This window comes from Fukomys damarensis, unplaced genomic scaffold (assembly GCF_012274545.1).
Source record: "Fukomys damarensis isolate Sample0158 unplaced genomic scaffold, DMR_v1.0_HiC HiC_scaffold_36, whole genome shotgun sequence".
NCBI lineage: Eukaryota > Metazoa > Chordata > Mammalia > Rodentia > Bathyergidae > Fukomys > Fukomys damarensis.
In genome coordinates, this window is record NW_022900948.1 from 16,991,650 (window position 1) to 17,016,965 (window position 25,316).

The window sequence follows — 25,316 nt, forward strand, 5'->3', positions numbered from 1 at the left end:
AGATCCGACAATTTAGAACAGACTGGGGCTGCTAAAATCTGGGACCTGGTACACATAATCCAGTAAGTATGCAGGTGCAAGAAACCATAAATTCTTTCACGGGAAACCAAGTCCAAGCAGTCAGGAAAAGCTTCCTAGAGAAGGTGACATGTGAGTGGGGATCTCAGCTAGGTAGAACCAATAGGTAGAACTCAACTAGGAGAACTAAGCAAATGCCTGAGGCAGGGCTGGGGATGCAGTTCAGGCAAGAGCAGCACGCTAGCCTGCCAGCTTGCATACATGTGGTCTCCAGATGGAACAAACCAGGGCAGAAGGCCAGGGTCAGACAGGCAAGAACCTAAGGGCCACCTGAAGGATTCTGTACTTTCTCCTAAGAGTACTGGGATGTCATCAAAGGCTTTTTTTTTTTTTTTTTAATTGCGATATACAGGCCAGGGATTTAGCTCAGTGGCACCTCGCAAGCACAAGGTCCTGAGTTTGATCCCCAGTACCAAATAAATAAATAAATAACAATTGAGATATTCTTTACACATCTTATAGTCACCCTTTGCAAAGTGCACATTTCAATGATTTTGAGTATATTCACACATAAATGTAACCGTTACCATAGTCAATACTAGAACACTTTCATCACCTCTAAAAGCAATCCCACATGTCACTTCATAACGATTAAAATGGATACTATCAAAACACAGAAAACAACGCTTGTGAGGAAGTGGAGAAATATGGACCCCATGAATATAAAATGGTACAGCCACTCTAAAAAACAATATGGTGATTCCTTAACAATTAAACCTAGAGTTATCCTGTGGCCCAGCAATTTCACTTCCGGGTATATACCTTAAAGAGCTGAAAGCAGGGTTTCAGAGAGGTATTTGTACACCCACACTCACAGAAAGATTATTCACAATAGCTGAAATGTAGACATCACCCAAGTGTCCATTCACAGATGAAAGGATAGCAAAATGGATATTATTTAGCCCTAAAAAAAAAAAGGAGATCCTGACACTTGCTATAACATGGATGAACCTTGAAAATTTATTGCTCAGTGAAAATCCAAGTTACAAAAAGACAAATCTGTATGATCCCACGTATACTGGTGGTGGTGGAGTGGGGGGGTACCTTAAGTGGTCAAACTCATAAAGACAGAAAGCAAAGTGGTGTTTACCAGAGGTTAGGGGAGGGATGTGGAAAGTCATGGGTTAACAGGCAAAGGGCTTCAGTTTCGTAAGATGAAAAGATTTATGGAAAAGGATGGTGGTGACAGTTGTACAACATTATGACTGTACAGCATTATGACTGACATTATGACTGCATTTGATACCACTGTGCTGTACATTTTAAAATAGTTGAGGTAGTTCACAGTGTTGAGCAACGAATCTCCAGAACTTTTTCATATTTGCGAAATTGAATTTCTATACCCACTAAACAACTGTGCATGTCCCCATGCCCCAACCCTGGTAACCGCCATTATATTTTCTTTCTCTGTGAACCTGACAGCTCTAGATACCTCCTAGAAGTGGAGTCATATAGTATTTGTCCTTCTTTTGTGACTGGCTTATTTCACTTAGCACAATGCCCTCATCCATGTTCTAGGATGTGAGAACTCCTTCTTTTTGAGGAAGTATCTTTTTACCGCCCAGCACAAAGCATAGGTCCAACCAAACCACCGTGTTCTCCAACACCAGACTCTAATTCTCCTTCAGATTCAGCTTCTCAGGGTCCTTCTGAGTTGGCGCTCCCTCTGCCAGATGGGCTCAGCATTATGCTGATACTCTGCTTACCCAAACGTATGATCCAAACATATGACCTTGATGCCCTCAGCATCTTTCTAACGGACAGAATATCTCTCAGGCAAATCAAAAGACAAGGGAGATAAGGGCTTTCATCTAACTTTTCTATTTGTAGCTTCATATTTCTTTAATTAAATTATCTCTTGATTAAAATTAAACACTTTTTCTTGAAAACCAATGTGAAGTTTTGAATAAAGCTTGATATTCCTTACAACAACACAGAAGTTGGTCACATCTACCTTCCTTAATTCTAAGAATTCTCTGATCTAGCCTGAGAGATTTGGCAATTTCTACTGCCTTTAATCATCTTGCCAGGCACATGACAGGCAATCTTCTACATTCACAATAATTTTATTACTTCATTATGGTGTAATCTTTTAGAACAGATCATAAGCAATAATTTAGGTGTCTGAATATATGTTAAAATTCAAGTGAGTGCAAGATCTCCAACAAAAGAAGTGACCATAGCAACCGAAGCAGGGAAACAGATGCAACCCCATCAACACACAATGTTAATCTCCTGCAGAACTTACTCCTTTGCCTGCTGGCAAGAAAATACTGGTTTGAGAAACATTTCAATGTGGAGGGAAGATTTGCACCTTAGCATCAAGACGATACCGTATATGTGCTGAGCAAAGGGAATATAAGGAAGGTTTATGTATAGCAGCAGAAAGTGCCAGCAGGTGCCAAGAAAATAAAAAACAAAGCCAAGGACTGGGAATGTAGCTCAGTGGTAGGACATTTGAGAGACCCCAGATTCAATCCCCAGCACAGAAAAAAGAAAAAGGAAAACCAGCCAAATACACAGCAAACACACATAGCACTCTCTATACTCAAAAGTCATAATGAAGGGCAAACAATTCCCACATAATGGTAGAGGAAACTAGTAAAAATGAAGCTCTAGAATTGTCAGTAAGAGATGAAATTTAAAACCCCAAATCTTAGAAGGTAGGGCATTAACAGTGCTTATGTCTCTTCCTTTTTTTAAAGTTTTTGTTAGTATGTTTGCAATACATAAGAAATACACTCATCACGGGGAATTGGTACAGGTACATATATCACATCTTGATCCTTTTTATTTCCTCTTTCCCCTTCCCTCACATCTCCCCCCATCCCCAGATCCCTCTAGAGAAGCAGATGAAGGTTCTTATTGTTTATAAGTATTTCCTCACTTCTTTTTCCTACAATGAACATATATATGAAAAGATTTTATAAGTTAAAAAACAAATAATAAAAACATTTTGAAAAAAATGCAATATGGCCAATCTTTTAAAAGAAAATACTTCGGTGTTTAAATATGGAGACCTTAGTTTCCTAAAAATCAACACCTTACGAACGAGGCACATGTGGAATGGAAGAGCTTGGCAATTTCCAGGATCACTTTGGTTTTGCTACAGAGCTTTGCTCCACCAGCCAGCCCCTGTCTGGCCCGAGTTCCGCACTAATAAATACTTCAGTGGCTGTCTCTGAAGGTCACAGGGAGCCCTGTTGAGGAGGAGATAAATGGTAATGGTTTTTTTAAGGACAAAGCCTCATTTGGGGCCCATCAGTCACAGCAAATCCCATCCACACACTCCACATCAATCTTCTGGGGAGGGAACAAAGGTTTATAAACTTTGCTTAACAAGTGAGATGCTCCCATCTCCAGCCTTAATCCATTCAGCCTCTGTGGTCCTTTCTGCCTCTGTCATCTTCTAGGGAAGAAATGAGAAGATTTAGAAACTTCTCTTAGCAGCTCCCACTTTGAGACCCACGATGGTTCCTGAGACACAAGAGAAGCCTCAGAAATTGCTGCAAACTGGCATGGGAAGCCAGCCCTCTGCAGGATTCCCATCCACATGGCCCAGAAATAAGAGAGATGTTTTCAACCTTCTTCTGAGGGAACAAGAGTGACCCAATCATGACATGTGCCACAGGAACGTTTGGGGATGTCTGGCCTCCTTCACCATATTTATTTATTTCTACTCCTGTTATTAATGCTGGCTCCTGGTCTGGGACCCCGAGGGGGTGCCCTGGAAGGTGGGGTGAGCAGGGATGGCATAGGAAGAGGAATGGGTAAAAGAAAATCCCCGCAATAGAGTCTAGACTAGTGGTCAACACAGCAGCACCTTGCCCTTGGCCCACTCAAGGTATAGAGCTCACTGCATGTGACAGATGGGAGAGAAGAGTTGCCTGCACTGGTGAGCCAAGGACTGTACCAGAAGACAGGCTGTGAGGGCTGGGGATGTAGCTCAGTGGCACTGAACCTGCCTGGCAAATGCAAGGACCTGAGTTTGTTCCCCCAATACCAAGGGGGAAGAAAAAGGTAGAAGGAGGAGGAGGAGGAGGAAGAGGAGGAGGAGGAAGACGAAGAGGAAGGGGAGGAGGAGGAGGAGGAGACAGGATGTGAGGTATCACTGCAGCACGAGAGAACAAACTGCCACACCCTCCACCCTTTGGCACACTGAACACTAGGTAGGCCAGTCAAAGCTGTGTGAGCAGGAGCTCAGAGGGTATCTAGGGGACCCTGAGTCTGGAGGGTTCCAGCCAGAAGAGGGCATATGAGCCATCCACAGGGCACAGTGGAGGGCACAATAATGAACCTGGCCTCTTTTTTCTCTGTGTCCTCTGCTCACTTATTTCTGCTTTCTTCCCTTCCTTTCTTTTTTCTTTCCTTAGCTCCTTTGTTCCTCCCTTCCTTTGTAGTACTGGAGATGGAATCCAGGGAATTGTGCATGCTAGGCAAGCACTGTATCACTGAGTTATACCCCTAGCCCTCTGCTCTTTCTCCCTCCCCAGGCTTTGGTGGTTGGAGTCTTGGGATACTGGGCTGAAAAAGAATCTGAAATTTTAGAACTAGCATTCAGAGGGCTGGCTGAACCATCCTGCTGAGGAGAGAGCTATGGTTCAGAGGAGAACATGTTTTCCTGTGGGTCTTCTGGAGGTCCATGCAAAGGATGAGAACTAGGGGCTCCAACTCAGAAAGAAGGCTCTTCTCTGGTTCCTTGTATCTGGTCAACATGGAGACTGAAACAGATGAGTTCCACCATACAGGAAGTGGGAAGTGAATGGATATATCCCAACTGGCACAACACAGGAGAGGTGAGAGATAGCTCTTTGGTCAGTACCCAAAGCAGGAGACATCATGGATGGGAGAGGCTTGAGAGAAAAAAGACCACAGAGAAGAAGACAGTTAAAAGGCTGCAGCATGTGTGCCAGCACAGAGACAACCTGAACAGTGCTAAAGGTGAAGCCATCTTTTCACATATCAAGAGGATTATCGCACCATCTGGTCCTAATTGTGTTGCCACTGCCCAAGCGCACCATCTGTGGCAGCTATTTTGAGCACAAGAAGGTGGTGGGCCTGGCCACTTGTACACCTTCAGCTCCAGGATCTTGCCCAGAGGCAGGGGTGTGCTGGCGCCCCCAGACTGCCATAGGATTGTGCCAGGCAGCAGCCTGGTGGAAAATGCATAGTCCTAGACTTTGGTTTTTCACATATTGATAACCTGAAGGCACCTGGGACAGGCTGACCACATCTTGTACGTATTCAAACCCTTTTGCCAACTTTTTTTTTTCTGGTTTTTGTGGTGGTTGTTGGCTAAGGTATTGTTGTTGTTGTTGTTGTTGTTGTTTTTTAATCTTTTTAATACCTCTTTCATTTTCAGCCAGTTATGCCTGTTCTGCCAAAAAACATGGAATAAACAAAAACGTCTAAAAAATAATTTGGGGAAATGGCCTAAAAATACAAGTTCAATCACATTGTTTCTCTGCTCAAAATCCTCCACTGTCCAACAGCCGAGAGGTCCTGTGGGCTCTGCCCACACCCCCTCTCTAACAACACCCTGCACCACTCTATTTCTCCACTCCAGCCCCCCTATTGTTCTCAAACTCCCCAAGCACACCTGCCCAAGGGCCCACAGCTGCCCTCCCATCAGCCTCCATGTTCACAAGGCTCCATCCAGTTTCTCTCCAGTGCTTCTTTAGAAGCCTTCTCTGGACAGTTTTAGAGAAAATCTACCTATGCAATGCCATGGTCACTCATCCTTGACCCTCCTGTTCTTTTCCAGGACAGGTTGAGCATTCCTAATCTAAAATACCAAACTCAGAAAGGCTCCCAAATCTAGAAATTCAGAATCAGGAATAGTACCAGTGCCAACCACAGGTTGTCCAGAGGTGTCACTACAAGATTTTGCTTTTTGGTGGTTCAATGTACACATTTTTTCATGCACAACATTACTTAAAATAATATATAAGGGCTGGGCATTCGACTCAGAGGTTCTGCCATCTGCTTCACAAGCTCAAGGGCCCAAGTTTGACCCCTGGTACCAAATAAGAATAATAATAATAAAATAAAACAAAATATAAAATTATCTTCAGATTATGTGTATGATGTGCCTATGAAGTATAAATGTTTTTATGTTTGGATTCATGGGTCATCTCAAAATACCTCTTTCTTCCCCTAGTAGTTCGAATTTAGGGCTTTGAACATGCTAGTCTCCAACTCTGAGCTGCATCCTAAGCCCCTCCACCCTTTTTCATTTTATTTTGAAACAAAGTCTCTTGCTAAGTTGTCCGGGCTGGCCTCCAATTTGTGACCTGCTGCCTTGGGCTCTAGAATAGCTGGGATTACAGGCATGTGCCACCACCGCCAGCTAAGGATATCGCTTTATGGATAAGCAAACATTCCAAAACTGGGGGAAAAATTCCCAAATCCAAAACACTTCTGGTCCCAACCATTTTGGATAAGAGATGTTCAACTGCCTGACATGTTCTGTAGCTAACTAGGTAAGATGATGTCTTTTTGATTACGTAGCATTTGCCTATTCCTTGTCTGGCCTGCAAACTCTGTGGGCAGGATCTTTGATTCTCCCACTGTCCAAGTTACTGTCCCCTTTTCCCCATTCTTACAACAGTATCTGGCACATGGTAGATGGTAAATATTTGTTTAATAAATAGAGTGCACCAAAACTGCCAATACATGAAAATCTAGTAATAGCTACTACCCATTTTTTTTTTTTTTGGTCAAATCATCATGTTGAACCTAATTTTAGTCTTGATCATATTTTCAACCCAACTGCTTTAGAACAACTGTTTTCAGCCAAAACAACTGGCACCATCCTGCGGGCACTTCCAACTGCTGCCCAGCTCTAACTGATAGTAGCCTCACCATTTATTTACTTAGAAAGCAGGTCTAATTCTCCAAACAAACCTCATCCCATGGCAGTCACACCTTTACAGGGAGGTGCTTTTGCTGGAAAGCCCGCCCGCCAGGCGGCAGCTGGCATAATCATGAGGTTGATAATACCAGAGCTTAGCAAGGCTGCAATTAGCACTTGACAGGCACTTTATGGCCCACAATTTAAATGTCTATGGCATTGTAATTCAGTTCCTCATTGAAGCAATCATGATACTAAGCTCATCTGGAAAACTGGATGAAATGTCTCCTCACAGTTACGGCCTCCTAATTAGTGCACTTGGGGAGATGAAGCTCTGCAGCCATCCCACTTCCAAATTTTCACAGTGCTTTCTCTTCCACATCCCCCCAAAATTCATGCTGAGGACTGGCTTTGCATCCACTGGCTGCAATACTCATAGACCCAGTACTGACTGAGGGAAGACCAGGATGTAGTTTTAGGTGATCCTTTCTCCACAGTTGGGAATGAATGTGCATGATGGTGAGCACAGTTACCACCTCCATACGCAGAAAGTGTACATGGTCTAGCTGCAGAAAGGCAGTCCAACTGCCTGCAGAAGTAAGGCTTGGAAATGCAAATCATGTCATAAAAGCACTTAATAAAACTCAACACTTATTTCCGACTTAGGGCTGAACACAACGAAACCCTCTCAGCAAATGAGACGGAAGACACCTCCAGGACACAATGGCTGCTACAAACAACAGCCAGATTCCAGCATGTTGAACAGCAGTGACTCCATCCAACTCAGAACACACACAGAATGCTGATGCTCACAACTTCTGCTCAGCCCTGTCCCCAGAGAAGACGACAGACAATTCAATCCACAGACAAAGAGGCAAGATAAAAACATGGCCATGGGAGAGGCAGAAGTATTGTTACTTGCCCATGATACGATTGTCTACCCAGGAAACCCAGGAGAAATCATTAGGATCAAAGAGAATGTTCAAGTAGCAAGAGTAGCGCTCACAAATCAAAATTTTCTACACACCAGCAATAATTAGGCAGAAGATACTTGTCAAAAAGAGGAGCCACCGTAACAGCAAAAGAATATCATTCACTTGGAGACTAGGGGTATAGCTCAGCAGTAGAATATGTACTTCATATGCACCAGGCCCCTGAGTCAAAAAAAAAAAAATGAGTGAGAGGGAGGGAGAATGAATATTACTCATAATACAGCAAAGATAAAAATCACTGAGCAATGAACTCAATAAAATTATCCTTGGCAGCAGATATAGATAGATAGATAGATAGATAGATAGATAGATAGATAGATAGATAGATAGATAGATAAGAGCTACCACACAGATATATATAGATATATATCTATATATATATATGGGCTATCATGGCTGAAGCTGCTCCAGGAATATTTGCTGAATGTATGTGATGGAGTTTAGCACACACCACCCCAAAAATATGGCAGCATGGCATTTGAGAAAAATAGCAGAAGCAGGAAAGCTACTCTCCCCTTTCTTCACCCTTTTCCTAGAAGCAGGTCACAAAATCTGGGAAGGACACTCTCTGACTTTCTCCACTTCATCCTCTGAAGCAGTTTCTAACATCCTGTGGTGAGAGGGGCCTATTGCCCACAGGAAAGGAACATCCTTGCTTCCGAAGATACTGGGACACGGAAGAATCTGGACAGGCAAACCTTGCTAAGTCCCTTAGTTTGCCATTAGACCACATGGCCTTTGTCCAATCTGACTTCTTTACATCTATCTGCTTCTCATCAAAGTTAAGCAAAAAAATTCACATTTACCTGTTTCTCTGGGTCTGTATTTCTTTATGAAAGTGTTTGTGTCATGTAAAACTTAAATGAATTTCTATGCATTCTTATTGGTGTGTCTTTTGTTATAGGGCCATGAACCTAGTGATGGGTGAAGAAATTTTTACTTCCATACAAGTGAATAACTGCAATTTTTACATAAAAGGTAAGAATTAAAAAGAAAAAAATACTCTGCTTCTGAATATGAAGAGTCAAAACCAAAAAATGTTACTCTGCCTAAATCACTCCCTAAATTCACTGAATTTCAAACAAAATTTCCTTCCTTCTCTTTCTTCCTTTTCATCCTTCCTTTTTCTTTCTTTCTCCTTCCTTCCCTTCCTTCCTCTTCCTTCCTTCTTTTTTCTTTTCTTCCTTCCTTCCGAAAAAATGATTCAAAAGTTCCACCATCAGATCAAACAGGTGAGGATAGTTAAGAACATTCTTGCAAAGAAAAGCTCCATGATGAAGAGAATTCCCGTATGAGATAGTTATTAGTAACATAGAGCTAAGATAATTTAAACAGTAGAGCACAGACTCACACAACATCAGATATCTCCATGGGACAGAATAGAAGGTTCAGAAACAGAGCAACTATATATAAAATTATTTCAAGTAAGCAGAAAAATAAGTAAATTATTCAACAAATGGTATTGGGACATTGGATTAATAATTTGGCAAATAGATATTAAAAGTTTACTTGATTCTGAATCTGTTAAAGAGTTACATATTTTAAAATAAAACTATTTGTGGACTCAAAAGAACATCTAAGTGGGTTATTTATAAAGCCATAGGGTATTTGCAGGACTTTCTATGCATTGCACCAAAAGCAGAAACCATAAAGATATAAGTCTAGCTATGTAAAAATTTATTTAAGAACCCCCATGTTGAAAATAGCATAAAATTAAAAGGCAAGTGACAAAACTAGAAAATATATTTACCACATACACAGAATGTGGGCGGAATATGGCAATTCTTCATATCTAAAGAAGTTGAACAAATCAGTAGGAAGGAGCTACACATATTAATAAAAATAGGTAAGAAATGTTGCAAATTGATTCAGTAAAACAGGAGGCTCACTAAACATCCAAACACATTCAACCTTCTCTCCCTCCCCTCCCCCTCCCCCCTCTCTCCTTCCCTCCCTCCCTCTTTCTCTTTGTTTGATGTTTTGTTGTGTTGTGTTTTGTTTTGTTTTGCAGTGGGGAAGGATCAAACCCAGGGCCTCATGAATGCTAAGCAAGCACTGGACCCATGAGCTACAGCCCTAGTCCCAACCTTTCAATAAATAAAGAAATTCAAAATAAAAATTTATCAACTGCCCAGTTAGCAGTTTTTTTTAAATTTTGTTTTCTTGGGAATTTACAGGTAGGTATTCCAAGGACACCCCCCCACCCCGCTGGTGTCCTGCTGGACAGGCAGCTGGGAAGGTATTCCATGAAGGTCTTACAGGTGGGCTCCATGGACTTTTCTGCCCTCTGTACCACCATTCAGCTCTGAGGTCTGGGGCAGACTACTACATCTATCTATGACTCAATGTTTTATCCTGAAGGAGGAAATAATACGAGTTCCAATCCATGTTATGACATTTAAATGAGGTGATGCACACAAAGCCCACCATAAGCTCTCTTTAAATGGCAGAGATAACGGTGCATTAAAATACTTAAGTTTTGCATCCCCTTTAGCCCAGCCAAAAAGCAAATCTGGGAAAAGCACACATATTTAGTGTGGAGGCTATGAAAGGCAGCATTGTTTAGAATCACCAAAACACACCCACACTCACAACTGGAGGCACATGTTCAACCACAGATTATTCAGATAAGCTACTCATCTAGTAGAAACTTGGGAAGCCACCCAAACATATGGAGCAGAGACTCTGAAAGGGCCTAGAAAGCTCTTCACGATGTAGAGCTAAAGGGTGGGGGGAAGTGTAATTAGCCACAACTTTAAAAACGGGGAAAAAATACAGGCAACAAACAGTAAATGACCTGAATTTTTTAAAAAAATGTGTGATAAGAAAACCATGACATTAACAGCGATTATGTCAGATAGTGGTGGTGTCAGGGATTTTAATTTTCTTTCTTCTATTTGCACTTCTATTTGCATTTTTATAATAAATTACTTCTATAATAAAAACACACACTATCTTTTTAACACAAACTCTCCAAATATTAAAATACAAGTTTATCATTAGAATGTTTTTTTAAAAGATGCAAAAGACCCTGTGGTATAACGTCCCAAGACAGAAACTGTCCATGGAGCTCAGTGACACCTATGCCCTCTCAGACTGGAAAACTTGGCTTTGTGATTCCAAGATAAAACATTTATCCCAAAAGATCAAAGCCAAATGTTTTTGTGACAAATTCCCTGGCCTAAGGACGAACTTCTGCGCTCTCCTCCAGGCTGGCTGTTACAATGCCACCCTTCCCAGAAAGGAGCCCCCACCCCAGACAAAGTGACCTGTTCAATTACACCATCCATCCTACCAGAGCGGTACCCTAGCAAATACTTGTTGAATGTATAAGGGAATGAATGAATGATGCTTCCAGGCCTCCACGCATTTCTTCCAATCCGAATTACAGTTACAGCTTTCACGCGTCTGTCTCCACAGTAGACAATGAGCTCCTCCTATGGATAGGGATTCCATATCAGAATTCTTGGATATATCCCAGGTCAGTCTCTTCTGGACAAATTCTAGTCAGGCTTCTCTGAGTATTCCTCCCAAGTAGGCTTAAGTGTTTGGGCTTCTGCGTTTGTCTTTATATTGTCCAATTTTAACAAAAATCCTAGTAAGTCAGGGTAGCAAGAATTCTCTCTCTCTCTCTTTTTTTTTTTTTTTCTTTCAGTATTGGGCCTTCACACTGAGCTACATTCCAGCCCCTTTTATTTTTTATTTTGAGATAGGATCTCACTAAGTCATTAAGTTGCCCAGGCTGGGCTCAAACCTGCAATCTTTCTGCCTCAGCCTCCCAGAGTGCTAGGATTACAGGAATGTGGCACAACACCCCATTAAGAATCCTCTACTCCTGACATGTATCCAATTCCTCATCCCCACCATTCCCAAATAATATCTGTTCATCCCAGCCTTTCTCAAGAATCCCACCCAGAATCCCCCCTCTCTAGTGTTTCCTCTTAGTAATTTTCCATCTCCAAGCCTCAGTCAGTTTCTTGGTTCTGAATCCCTATTGGTCCATGCTGTATTCCAAATACAACCCTGTTCTACATTGAGGTCTCTTTCCCCTATTGCAATAGCCCCTATGTAAAATGTTCTTTTACCTCTGCAACTCTGGTTTTCTTTACCAGCTGCTGCCCCTCATCCAGGGCACCCAGCTTCTTCAGTGAAGGGTCTGCCTTGCACAGAGCTCTGGCACCTTGGTCCTTCTGCCACTGCCACCCACAGCTGAACTAGGGTGTGTGGGCCACCTCTCCCTGCACCTGCACCTGCACCAGCACAGTGCGCACAGCTCAGGTGTGTGGGTGTCCTCAGGTGGCCATACGGGTCCTCTTTCCACACACATCTCACCTGGCTGTACCACCTGGCTTGAATTCTGGATGAAAGTGGGCCAGGGAAGCAGACCTTGGCTGGGATGGTAAGAGATAAGGGATTTAGATGGGGAATTCTCACCACCTGACTTAGCAGGACTCTTGGTAAAATTGTGTGATACAAAGACAAATCCAAAGGTCAAAGTTGAGGCCTCACTAAAGAGCACTCAGAGGAGCCTGACTGGAGTTTGGCCGAGGAGGGACTCCATCAGTGCCACCCTTCTCATCACAGGGCTCAGCTCCTGGCCCCAGGCTGCCCACCTTAGAGTGACTGGATTTCTCCATGTCCTGCTCTGGCACCACACATTCACAGTACAAGAAAAGCCTGCTCATAACCTCCACGGAGCTGGGACATGCTTGATACTTCCCACCAGCACCCATACCAGGACCTAGCACACAGGGGTCTCTTGGCTAGCACTTAAGGGGTGCAGCAGGGCCTGGGATGAAAAGGTCACCAATGAAAGTGTTTCCTCTCATCTTCAGACAGTTCCATGGGTTCATTGGGATCACCTTCACCAGCACATCCTTCTCATGCCTGAAGAAGGCTCCATTTTCAGCACCCCTGGGGCCCTGGCCTCCCCAGGAAGCCTGGGTGTCTACACCAACACGCCCCAGTAACAGCAGCAGACCACAGTTCCTTCCTCTGGAAATCAGAATGTGTCTCTGTCCACAAGTGCCCTGGGCTCTTTCCCACCCACTCTCTACAAGGCTCATTGACTTTGTCCTGTCCTTGGTTTTCTGAACCAAGTGCCAGGTGATGTGCTGAATGCTGAAAAAGGAATCCTAGAATCCTGAAGCAATGGGGTGAATATAACCCAGAGGAAATTTGTTTTCTGGCTCTGTCATCTAAAATATTTCCTAATCCTTCTATCTTGGCATCATCGGCAAAATTTGACCAATATGATATCTATGCTTTATTCAAATCACTTGAAAAAAACGTCTATCTTAAAGAAAACATAGATATCTTCTTTTCAAGAAAGGGTCCTGGCACCCAGGCCTCTACAAGGAGAGAGAACAAAGCATGAAGGGGATGAGAAAGGCAAGGTCAGTGTGGGCTGGATGCTCTTGTTGCCCTCATTCTCTCAAAGAGAGAGTGGGAATAGGATGGAAGAACCTAAGGGAAGGGAGGGCTTTCTAGAGAAGGTCACCACTGTAACGAAGACCTAGGTTCTGGTCCTGGTTCTCCTGCAATCCCATGACATGGCTTTAGTGAGTCAAGGCTTCTCCATTAATTAGCCTCAGTTTCTGCAGCTATACAATGGGAACAAGGATCAGATTACCTGTGGGAAGGCAGGTGACAGTGTTCCTTGATCTTTTGAGGTCCATTTGAGAGCCAGACACAAAGACAGTGAGTGGCACATATTAGCTAGGACATGGGATGGAGATTCCTCAAATTTCCATTCATCCCAGGTATTCGCCTTGAAGGTATCTTCCCAAAAGAGTTAAAGACGTCATATTACAGTGATACAAGCACACCGATGTTCATAGCAGCAGCACAGTACCTATCAGCTAAATCTACACAACTCCGTGAAGCAGAATAAACTTGAATTATTTGCAGGAAAATGAATGCACCTTGAGCCCACAATGTTAGCTAGCATAAATCCGACACACAAGTTTAAATATTATATATGTTCTCTTCTGTGAGAAATCAAAACATAAATAAAGAGCAAAGTAAAATACAGATAATAGGAAAAAGAGAGACAGATCTTTTGCAAAAGGTAAGAGGACCAAGAGATGGAGGGAAAATAAAGGGAGGGGAAGGGAAGGGAGAGGAAAAAAGAATTAGGATGTGTTATGTGCGTGTACTAGCTCCCCATGATGAATGGAATCATTATGTCCTGCAAACATGTACTAATTTTTTTAAACTAAAAATTGAAAAGAAAACAAACCAAGGCATATTCCCTGAAACTAGGCTGCCTGGGTATGAACCCAAGTTTAGCTGGGTACTAGGCAAATAGATTTAGGCAGTTACTGAACCTTCCTTGCCTCACCTTTTCATCTGCAAAATGGAAACGACAAGAATGCTTCCCTCATTGGGCCTCAGGGAGAGATGATTCCCTACCTGTCAAGGACATGGAGCAGAAGCCAAGGCTGCAATGTGTTTGTCCTGATGATGCTGGCAACTGTCATCCTGCCATGTCACTTGGGCAACTTCCTGTATGCTCTTAGTGCAGGAACACAAGCAGCCAGGATCCCCACTTCCAGGTTTCTGGAAGGTCTTATTCAACTCTGAATAAGAAGGGTTGCTTTGGAGAGGATTTAGCTCAGCAGTGCTGCCCCTGCCTCACAAATGCAAGGTCCTCGATACCAAAAAGGAAAAGAAGGGTTGCCTTGGAGAAAGCAACTGCTGCAGCCACAGAGGGAGCAGGATTGTCCTCTAAAATCTTTACTGTTCCCAAAAGATGCTAGCCCTGTTTGATTCCAAGAGTCAACATAAAACCACATACCTCTAATCCCAGCACTTGAGAGGCTGAAGCAGGAGGCTGGCAGGAAGTTTGAGGTCAGCCTAGGCTACACCGTAAATTCAAGACCAACCTGGCTACATAGCAAAACCCTGTCTCAAAAGCAAAAAATAAGAGTCAGTACGAGAGCTTTTCATGGCCCCGCTGTGCTTGTCCTGATTTGAAAGCTTTTAAACTAGCTTCTTATACACATCTGAACCACACAAGAAAATCTTTCCACATATATTTATTTGTTCCAATGAGCCTTGAATGAATCTCTGCTGGATGAAAGAATCCAACTAACTATTTTCTTCTTAAAACATAAATTTTGACTTGTAAACAAGAATAGCCTTGACATCTACTTCCTAAAACAGAACTGAGACTGGCTCAGTCCCCACTGTCTTCATAGCACTGTTCCTTGCACAGCACGTGTAAGATCCCTGATCGCACAGCAGACGCCTCAACAAAACACCTAACCACAGAGAGGCCCACCCTGGCCTTGGTCAGGGCTTTCCAGGGCCGTTATCCAAGTGAAGCAGAAGATCACACTGAGAAGACAGAGCAGATGCCTTCCCCATCTTACAGGCAAAGAAACACAGAGAGCCCAAATTCCCACAGTGACAATAGGACCCAGCCTTCCCTAACCCACACCTGCATTCTGAACACATCCTTCCTTCTCTGTACCCCTCAAAGCCATTATAATTCTTTTTCACTAAACACCCAGAACCGAGTCTTTTTTGGTAAAAATCCAATTTAGTCTTTAAACATCAACTTCTTTATCAGTACTTCTGAGAAAACCACTGTATTGCTCTGCTCAGAATCTCTTCCATCCAAATGCATTTTAGGAACAGCCCATCATTCTCTGCCCAGAGAAGTAATCTGTGGCAGGCTGCAAAAGGGTTGGAACCTGGCAGGTCTCGAAAGGAAAGCCATTCGTTGTCCCAGATGGGAAGCAAGAGCTCCATCCTCTCCAGACGTGTTGATTAATCACTGGAATACAAAATGACAGCCACCCCTGGCAGTTCTGCTGTCTCCAAATTCAGAATCGGTCCCACTGGGGGACAGAAGAGAGGCCCAATCCCGTTCTGATATCCAGCCACACACAGACTGTACTAGCACCAGCTAGTACACACACGGTGGACCAGCACCGTGTGTGGCTCCCTGGCGCCCCCATGTCACAAAGAGAAATCTCCTCTGCAGCCAACCTGGTTGCCCATCACCCTGACAGGCAGGACAGGCCCAGGAAGGTCCAGGCTTCTGCCCCAGATGGCTCAGCCAGGCCTGCCAACCTGGCTTCTTGCTGCTGAGGTTCCACAAGTGATCGCACCACAGACCACTGCTGCTCTCTGCTTCCCTTCATCAAGAAAGCTATTAAGAAAGATGTAAAGCTGATTGCTTCTGTAATGTCCACCTACAGATGCAACTTAGAGTAAGCTTTAAAATCACTACCAGGTCCTCTTCAGAACCTGAGTCATTTTTTGATTGTTAAAATTAGAATGGCTTCCTGGCGGCCTCCCTCCCAAACTTAAATGATGTCAAACAATGCTGGATCCTGTTCCCATTTAGCGTTTGCAGGCATCCACTGGAGTGGGAGCTCTGGGGCATAGTTAATCCTAGCCTCAGGGACCCTCCGCAAGGCAGGTAACCCCCTGCCTTACTGTACAGATGGAAAAGCAGTCCCTTATAGCTTATAAAATACAGGCTTGACCAAGGCCACAACCCTAGGAAATGACAAAGGCAGGCCTGAACTCGAAGTCTGCCTAATCCACCTTCCTTCTCCTATACCTTGGATTTTGTGATGTCTCTGGAGGTGACTTTGTCCAGCTCCCAGGTGACCTGAGGGTGGCCTTTAGCCAGCAGGAAGCTTTTTCACTAACAACAAATGTAGAAGCCAGAACCTTAAGGAGGCTTTTAGTGAGCACCAATTGCTTAAAAACATGCTTCAGCTTTGCACAGTGGCAGTATCATAACCAATGAGGTTTATCCGAGGTGCGATTATTGCTTATTGAAAAACATGCTTCAAACCCTGAGCCCCAAAGGCAGTGGCTTTCTAGGTCTTTCTACCACTCTCCACCATGTTGCCACATCTCCACGGCTTTGCACTAGGTCCTCAAAATCTACCTCTCTGCCTTTGCACCAGTTCCTAAAGGCAGTGGCTTTCTAGGTCTTTCTACCACTCTCCACCATGTTGCCACATCTCCACGGCTTTGCACTAGGTCCTCAAAATCTACCTCTCTGCCTTTGCTCACCAGTTCCCCCTCCCACATCTTCCTCTGGACAGCTCTGAGGTCACCCACTGTGGGACAGTGAGAACTCATGTCCTCTCTCCTGGGTGCTCCTACAGCTTTTACGTGTGCCTCCATGAAAAGAACATTCAATGTGTCTCACCACCTTCGTTTTATCTGCCAATCCAGGTACACTCTCAACACCTGGCCTAGAGCCCAGGGCCCCCCGAGGTGGGCCCCTACTGACAGATCTCAGAGCCCTCCTCACCTGAACACTCTGAGGTGTCCTCCGAGCCAGGCCGTGTGGCCAGCCTCTGTGCCTCTGAGCTCGGCCCCAGGGCCAACAGTAGCAGTAAAGGCCTGGAAGTGCCTCTGAAACCAATGCAGGGCCTGGCCCCTTAGGAGGCCAACCTGGGGACACAGGCCTCCTTCTCCAGGTCCTCACACTCAGGTGTGGTCTGGTACTCAAACAGAAGCTGAGGACTCTAGTCTCAACACTGAGAACTTTCAGTTTGCACTGGTCCACACAGCCACTGTCCCTGAGGGCGCCCTCCCATCAGGCAGGAGCTGCGGGCTCCCACATCAGCCACCATCTCCACCCCAGCTACACTGCAAGCAAGGTCCTCCTCCTAGCTCTTCCTGCCCATTCCTGCCAGGAGGCCCCATGCAAGGCTGTATTACCCAGCAGACACAACCTAACAGTTTCAGACCCAGGGAAGGGGGTGTCAAATCTCACCACTTTCCCTCCCTACCACTCTGTTCTTTAGGTAAGGTGGCCTGTTCCTCAGCAATCCTAAAAGCACCCTGACAAGGAGAGGAGGGGCTTCTAAAAAGCTGAGGAAAAACAGAGCCAGAACAGAGCCCAGGCCCTTGCTCCTGTCACATCATGCTTCCAGGACCATAAAATCTGACCTCATATCTGTACCATGAAAGAACCACGAAGGTGATGCACACTAGCACACAACAGAAGTGGTCAGACTTGGTGGCCAGAGCTACTCACATTCTAAGAGGCCCATTCTGCAACTGTTGGGCACATCACATAACAACACAGAAGCAGGTCCATGCTTGCCAAGCAGACCACTAGTCCCTTCTGCTGAACATCTACCAAGAGCTAGGTCCATCCGCTTTATCACATTCAGTCCTCCCACCACTCGGCTTGTCAGCTATCAAACCTTCCATTCATTAAGGCAGGAGCTCAGGGACACAGCCAGCCCATGGCTGCCCCACAGAGCTAAGAGTCAACCTTGGCCTTCCCAGCTCCCAGCAGCTTCTTTCTACTGAGCCATGTCATTCTTGGTGCACAGATGACAGCACTGGGCCTGGCACATAGAAGTACCTCAGTAATGATCTACCACTTTGCTCTCTCCAAGGCAGAGGCACAAGGCTGAGATTAGGAGCTCCCAGGCCACAGCATGCACAGAAGTAGGAACAATCACAGCAAAGCCAAGCTGATGACCTAAAATTCCTTCACCCACAGGAATGAGCCCAGTGCTTTTCTGAGGATGTGGGAGCCAACTGGCAACTAGTACCCCCAAACCTCTCAAGCCAGGCTTGTCTCTTCCATATTGCCTAGCCCAGGTCTTCCCCAAATATGAGCATACCTGCTTGGGGAGCATCAGAGATCTTTCTGGATAAAAGAAAAACTATTAGCTCAGCACACAGGCATACTGTTGTCTACATGACCAGCAGCAGTGGAATGTCCTGGGCTGAGCATTTCATATTCCAGCTCATCTGCGTGGCTGTACCTCAGCCACCAAGCCTAGCACCTCCACTGCCATCCTGGATCCCAAACTACTGCTCACAGCAGGCAGCCCTCACTAAGTCCCATGCCCCAAATCTCTGCCCCTAGCCCCACAGTCTGGCTATGGATGGTCTTGGGCCTGACATCTGCCAAAGACAATGACTGCCTTCTGAAGACTTCTGACAGTTGAGAGGAAAAGGTTTTAACTATCTCTAGTTCCAGATGCTTTGATAAGACAACCTGCAAGGGTCACCAAACATCAGGTCCTGCAGAACTCCTTTCAGGGTGTTATAATCTAATACAATACCATGTCCTTCTTTATTAAGAGGCCAAATGAAGCTCATGTGTGAATAACATCTCTATGTCTTATATAAAGATGTTATTGGAAACATCCAATAACCTGAAATGGTCCAGAATTACTCTTGTGGCATGTCTTATATCTGTGCCTCTTTATAGCTTTTTTAAAAGCCCTTCTACACTAACCCCCACCCCCATCTCTATAATAATTCCATTGGAAACAGGAAGGATATTATTATTCCCATTTTACAGGTGATGAAACTACGGTGCAGAGAATTTGGGTGTCTAGTTCGAGGTCACCCACTAGAAATCATCAGTCAGGTCACCCATGTAGGGTCCAGAGCTCTGTCCATTGAACAGCTCTGCCTCTAACCTAAAGTATCTGTCTATGGATCCTAAAGAGGCATGTGTAATGGACACCAGGACATCTCTCCTGCTTTCCAGCCCAGGACTCATTCAGACCAATGCATTCCTCACAAATGCCTCATGATGTCTTCCCCCTCTGCTCCATTGGGAGGCTCAGTTGTGATCTATCCAAGAGTGTTACATTATACAATGTGTTTAGTGCCACTCATGCAAAACATACTTGCTGAGCACTGACAGTGCGCCAGGGGCCATGTGAGGTACCCAGTGCAGAGACTTGTGATTGCTCCAAATGTTCCCAAGCACCTGCTAAACAGATGCCATGCCTGTCCTTAAGGGCCAGCCCTACTCACAGCCAGGTGAGGTTGGGAATAAAAATTAGCAGTGACAAAACAGAGCCTTATGGGCTTCACTAGGGAAAATAGCCCAGCCTTAGGGTCATGGGGCCACCTCTGAGTTCTCAGTACCCTCAAATCCTTCCAGACATGGGTGGGCTTACAAACAACCCTTAACTAGGGGAACCCATTTGGTGACACCCAGACACAGATCATGAACTTTTTCATTGGCCTCAAACACACAATCCTTTGCTGAAATAAGAATCAAGTTCTATGTGACTACACAACATTTTATATTGTATGCATAATAATAAAACAACAGTAAAATAGTGGGTGCCTAGTGATGTGAGCCCCTGTGTTCTCATGAACATTCCTGCTACATAAGCACTAGAAAGAAAACTCCATAGTCCTTATAAAATATGTGCTATAGAATTTCCTCGATCAGAGAGCGCAGAGAAGGCATGCTTAAGCTAGTATGCAAAGGATTAAGAAAAGTGGAAAAGCATTCCAGGCAGTAAGAGCAGCTTGTGCAAAGGTCCTGTGCAGGGAGGACCAGATTCACCAAGAGACAAAAAGGACCATGAAACTGGGCCCAGAAGGTCAGAGCTCCACTCAGCAGGGAATCTGGGAGTGGACAAGGCAGACCCCAGAGGGCCTTCAAGGCCACAGGAAAAGTTTTGCTCCCATTTCTAGAACAGCCCTGTAGGAGCCTCAAGTAAAGAGACCACCTGAACAGGTGGCCAGGCCACTGGTGCTATACCTGGGCAATCAGGGACAGCCCCTCTGTCTGCCCAGGGCCCACTGCAGCGTCACTTTTCATGCCACATGGGAAGGAGACCTGGCCACCTCCCCATGCACCTTTGAGGACACAGTCATTTCAGGCATGCCCTGTAACGAGCTCAGGGCTTGGGCCAAGCAGGTGCTCAGCACAGATAGCCCAGAGGTATAAAGGCGGCCCAACGACTGGCCTTGAGTTGGTCTGAGTCTAACAGACACAAACACCGACGCCCTGAGTAAACATAACAGGAGATGACAGGCTCTGCAAGAGACAAGCTCTCCAGGTGCAGGGGGACAGAGAGGATCTGTATAAGCCAGGTGTGTAGACAGACACACTTAGAGTGAGGAGAGTACAGAGCTGGCAGTGTGTGGCTGAGTGGGTGGACAGGGAAATGGGAGAGGGTGGGGCTGAATTCGAGGGAGAGGCGAGGCCTTGGGTGGAATTCACAAGGGAAATAGGTATCGGCTCCAGACAAAACTTGCACTTGCTTTTAGGAGAGGAAGATAATGGCACAAAGCTGGTTCACTCCATGCCAACGCTGCAGACAGCACAGTGAGACCCTCTGGACTCAAATCCGAGCTTGCTGCTTGGGTGGTTGCAATGTTAAGCAAGTCACTTAACCTTTCTCAGCCTGATTTGTAAAATGTGGACAGTATTAGTGGTGACCTCATCAGATTGCAGTGAGAACTGAGACTGAATGATGCAAAGCACTTGACAAGGATACAGATATGTGGGAAGCACCAGGAAAAGGCGAGTTGTTACTGTTCTATTCTCTCTTCCTTCTTCTTAAATGTCCCTGTTCTCTTTTCCTTTGCTTATGACAATGAGATTAGAAGTTCTCCATGGGCTTCCCAATATGTCTCAAATTCCTAGAACCCTACAAGGAGCCCAGGTGGGCCTGGTGGGCCCTAGGGGACACTAGAGTGACTGGTAAGTAAATTCTGCCTTCCACCAAAGTCAAGGTCCGAATGAGGCCCTTACTGTAAGCTCTGGTCATAGACCTGGAGGGGCATCGGGTCCTTGTCTACTACTTAAATCCATGAAACAATTCTGGGCATTTTCAGAAAGGTTTCAATGAATGGGTAGTTCTAGAAACAAAGTGATTTGGATAATAAAGTGATGATTATTGTAAGTGTGGCTGTTGCTTTCAAAATCAGTTCCCTCTGAGCAAAGTCAAGTGGATCATGAGCAGAGTGTGAAAATATCATTTTCTCTGTGCTGCCCTCCTGACCTTGCCCCATGAGAGCAGCAATAATGCATCACTCCACAAAGTCCTTCTTTGGCTAGATTTTATCAGAACACTGACTAATGATGCCCTTGCCAAGTGGCAGGGGAAGGGGTCTGCTGCCGCCAGCACCCATGGAACGTGGACTCTGATAAAGGCTGATGAGACCACTTGCATATTTTGAACCTGCCACTAATTTTCTAGATGACAATGACACTTCATCCTTCCAGCAACATAAACCAGAGAACAAAAAGACCAGAAAAGTACAAAATTGGCAAAACAATTCTCCAATCAGTCCAAAAAAGGTATGCCGATGTCGATGCCTTTCACTCAGGGGAGAATTTTCAGATTCAAACTCCAGCTTAGAACTGATCTACTCTTAGTTTGAACATAATTCTAATGAAGTTGGTTATCACACTTGGGGTCCAGATCTATTATGTCACCATCAAGGAGATAAATGGTTACCTTCAGGCTGAGCTTGCCCAGTTCTTGAGCCAGCACTGACCGTGGAAAGAAAGAGTAGAAGGTCAGCCCAGGAGCAGAGTCTAGAAGAAGTCTTGCTATTCAGACATTCCAGGGTACCTCTTTACTAACTGTGCTCATACCTGCTCCTGGACCACCTGAATCAGCAAGGCAGATGACCCTCCTTCACTCCTAGGATGTCTACTGGGACCAGAGCCCAGTCTTGCCTCAGTTAGCTCTCAATTACCATCTCCTTGGATGTAGAAGCAGGATACCAGAAGCTGCTTCCTACTTCTCCTATTAGAGCACTGATCCAGTAAACTGACTTCTTAAAACCAAAATACTTCCCAGCCACTGGAAGGTATTTCTTTTCTAGTTTTGCTATGCCCTGAAGGATGCTACATCCTCTTGTGCATTTGTCAGGGAAAAAGAATGGCATCAGCTTTGTACATGATCTCTATCAGAACATCCAACAGGCATCCTTTCCTCTTTTCATACCCCCAGAAGCATCAAATCATAAGAACCTCAAAGAATGAATGAAAAGCAGGCAGGAAGTTCACCCCGTACAAAGCACTTCCTCCATTTGTTAAAACTATGCCCATTAATCCTCTTAGAACTGGAGAGCTGGAGTCCAGGCTTTGAGATCTGTTTGTTCGATAAGTATTTATCATGCTTCTGTTCTGTGTCTGGCTCTGAGATGGCCCTAGACATGCCCTGCGCCTGCCTCTTTGTGCTAACAGTGAAGCAGAGATCCTCCATCCAAGCTGCAATTCACAGAGAGTAACAAAAACTTCCTACAGTCTTAGCAACTACCTAGCACAAGAATCCAGACCTCAGGCTCTCTCTGGGGTTCCCATCCCCTGTTTTCAACTCAGAACACCTGTTCATCCCTACACAGCCAGGTGCAGAGGGGAAGCACTTCACCAGCCTCTGGTGTGTTGTTACATAACCACAGAGAAGAAGAAAATAAAGTAGCAGATGCAATGCAGCTGCTCATTGGGCAAACTATACCATTTAATTTTCTCACCTTTCTAGCACCAAAGTAAATAACCAAAAAAGTAAGAAAAAGAACTCCCCAAACATCATGGGAAATGAGCAAGGAGGTGCCTAGCAGAGAGAAGGCCTTCCCAGCATCCTGTGCTGGCCCCTATCAGGACTAGATCACACCATGTGAAATTGCATCTGTCTGTCCTGACCACCTGTTACACAGTGAGCTCCTTAAGGACAGGGTCTGCATCTGAGCTATCTCTGGATTCCAGAGTCTTGCACGGGGCTTGGCAGAAGGTTCTCTAGATCAATGCTGTACCAGGGCACTGAGGCAGAAACAGGCTGTGTCTATGGGATTCAGCTAGATGGGCCAGTCACCTCCTTTGAAGAGAGAACTAATGAGAGGTGCAGTCATCCAGCATCACATTCCGCTCAGGACACCATATCCCAGCACGGGCCCCAAAGCCAAACTCTGGGTCTGTCACGGGTCTCCCCTCATGGATAGCTTTTCTCCATAGCTTATCACTGTCCTTCCCAAGACTCCCTAATAGCTGCCCTCAGTCTGAAATTCTTCCTATCCATTCTCCTCCATCCATCCCCCTCTCCTTACACAGGTATCAGAACGGCATCAGAGCCAGGGAATTACCTATCTATGCCTTTGTCTTTCCCAAGATCCACCCAAGATCTCTGATACCTGTAGATCTATATCAGTATCTCCTTCCTGAAGGACCCCAAATGACAAGTGCTCATGACATCCATATTCTCCTCTACATTTTCCAGCCTCTTTTGAAACCAGTAACTATATTTGGTTAATGAAATAAGAGCAGAAATAACATTGTCACTTCTGTGTAAAGATGATAAAAAACCTGGTATGCCTTCCCCATAGAGTACTCTCTGGCTATCCCTTCTTGAAGTCAAAAGATGTATGCACTACAACACAAAAGCAGCCCAGGTTCTTATGTTATGTCTTGAAGGACAGTCACCGAGGAGGACCTCTGACACTCACAGGACATCGTGTGACCCCGACATAAATTTTACTGAGTTAAACAACAAGAGATTTCAGGATTCAATTGCTAATGCAGCATACCGAGTCTATCCTAACCGAAAACATATCTTATTTGCCTATTGTTTAGCATCTGTATTTGCACTGCTAACTCAAATTTCCAGCTACAAATTTTATTGCTGAAATCTCAGATCTCTATATTCACAAGTTGATACTTCTCTATTCTCATAAGATAGCCTGCTAAAAAATAGCACAATACCAAGTACTAAACAGGCCCTTGATAGCCCACTCATCACTTCCTCTCATCATCTTTGAAAAGGAATTTGGGGACAAGGAAGATACACCCATGGGTGCCTGTCTAAGTCTAGGAATTGGTGGGAGACTAGCACAGCCAAGGCTCATTTTGGGAAGCTCAGTATCGATGGAAACATGTGGAAGGCAGCAATGTCTTGCCAGCCAACTTCTTTCTCATATATGGCGTCACCTAAGCTCTGGGATGAGGAAGGGTGAGGGCTCTGGGGAAGTGATCCAGGCAAAGCACCCCATGAGATGCTAATTCTGACAGCAGTTCCTTTACAGTTCAGTCCCACAACTGTCTCCTCATGCCCACTGCATGCCTGGCCCTGTCCAGCCCTGGGGATCAGACTGATCTTGACTCCACAAAACTACAGCCCAAAGGGGAGAAGGGCTACTGTGGCTATGACATAGGACAGAGCAAGAACCATGCAGGACACACACATCAATGACGACATTAGTGTTCACATCCTATCTTGCCAGTATTCCTTAGCAGTGCAGCATCAGAAATCCCTACCTTATAATTCCCTTGTGTTTGAAGCTTCTACATTTACTATTTCCTCCTTCTAACAGCCCTGGGAGGACAGCATAATTATCCTCACATTGTACAACAATGATGGTAAACAAAAAAGCAGCAAATATTTGCTGACACTCACGGCATGCCAACCATCAGTTTGACTGTACTACCTGTCTTCTCACTGGTTCCTTATGCATCTGATAAGGCCATGATTACACAAGCCCCATTTTATAGATGGAAAAATGAAGCCAGGCATGACGATGCATGCCTGTAATCCCAGCACTCTGGGAGGCGAAAGCAAAAGGATCACAAGTTTGAGCCCAGTGAGGGCATCTTAGTGAGACCCTTTCTCAAAAAAAAAAAAAAAAAAAAA

The 25,316-nt window shown here is 44.8% G+C and overlaps 1 protein-coding gene and 1 pseudogene across 1 annotated transcript in view; one reads left to right on the forward strand and one right to left on the reverse strand.

Annotated features, from left to right (window-relative positions):
* Gabbr2 (gamma-aminobutyric acid type B receptor subunit 2) overlaps positions 1-25,316 on the reverse strand; it is a 364,313-nt gene that overhangs the window by 332,456 nt on the left and 6,541 nt on the right. The gene's annotated exons all lie outside the window — the stretch shown is intronic.
* On the forward strand, positions 16,661-16,744 carry LOC117284387 (annotated as a pseudogene).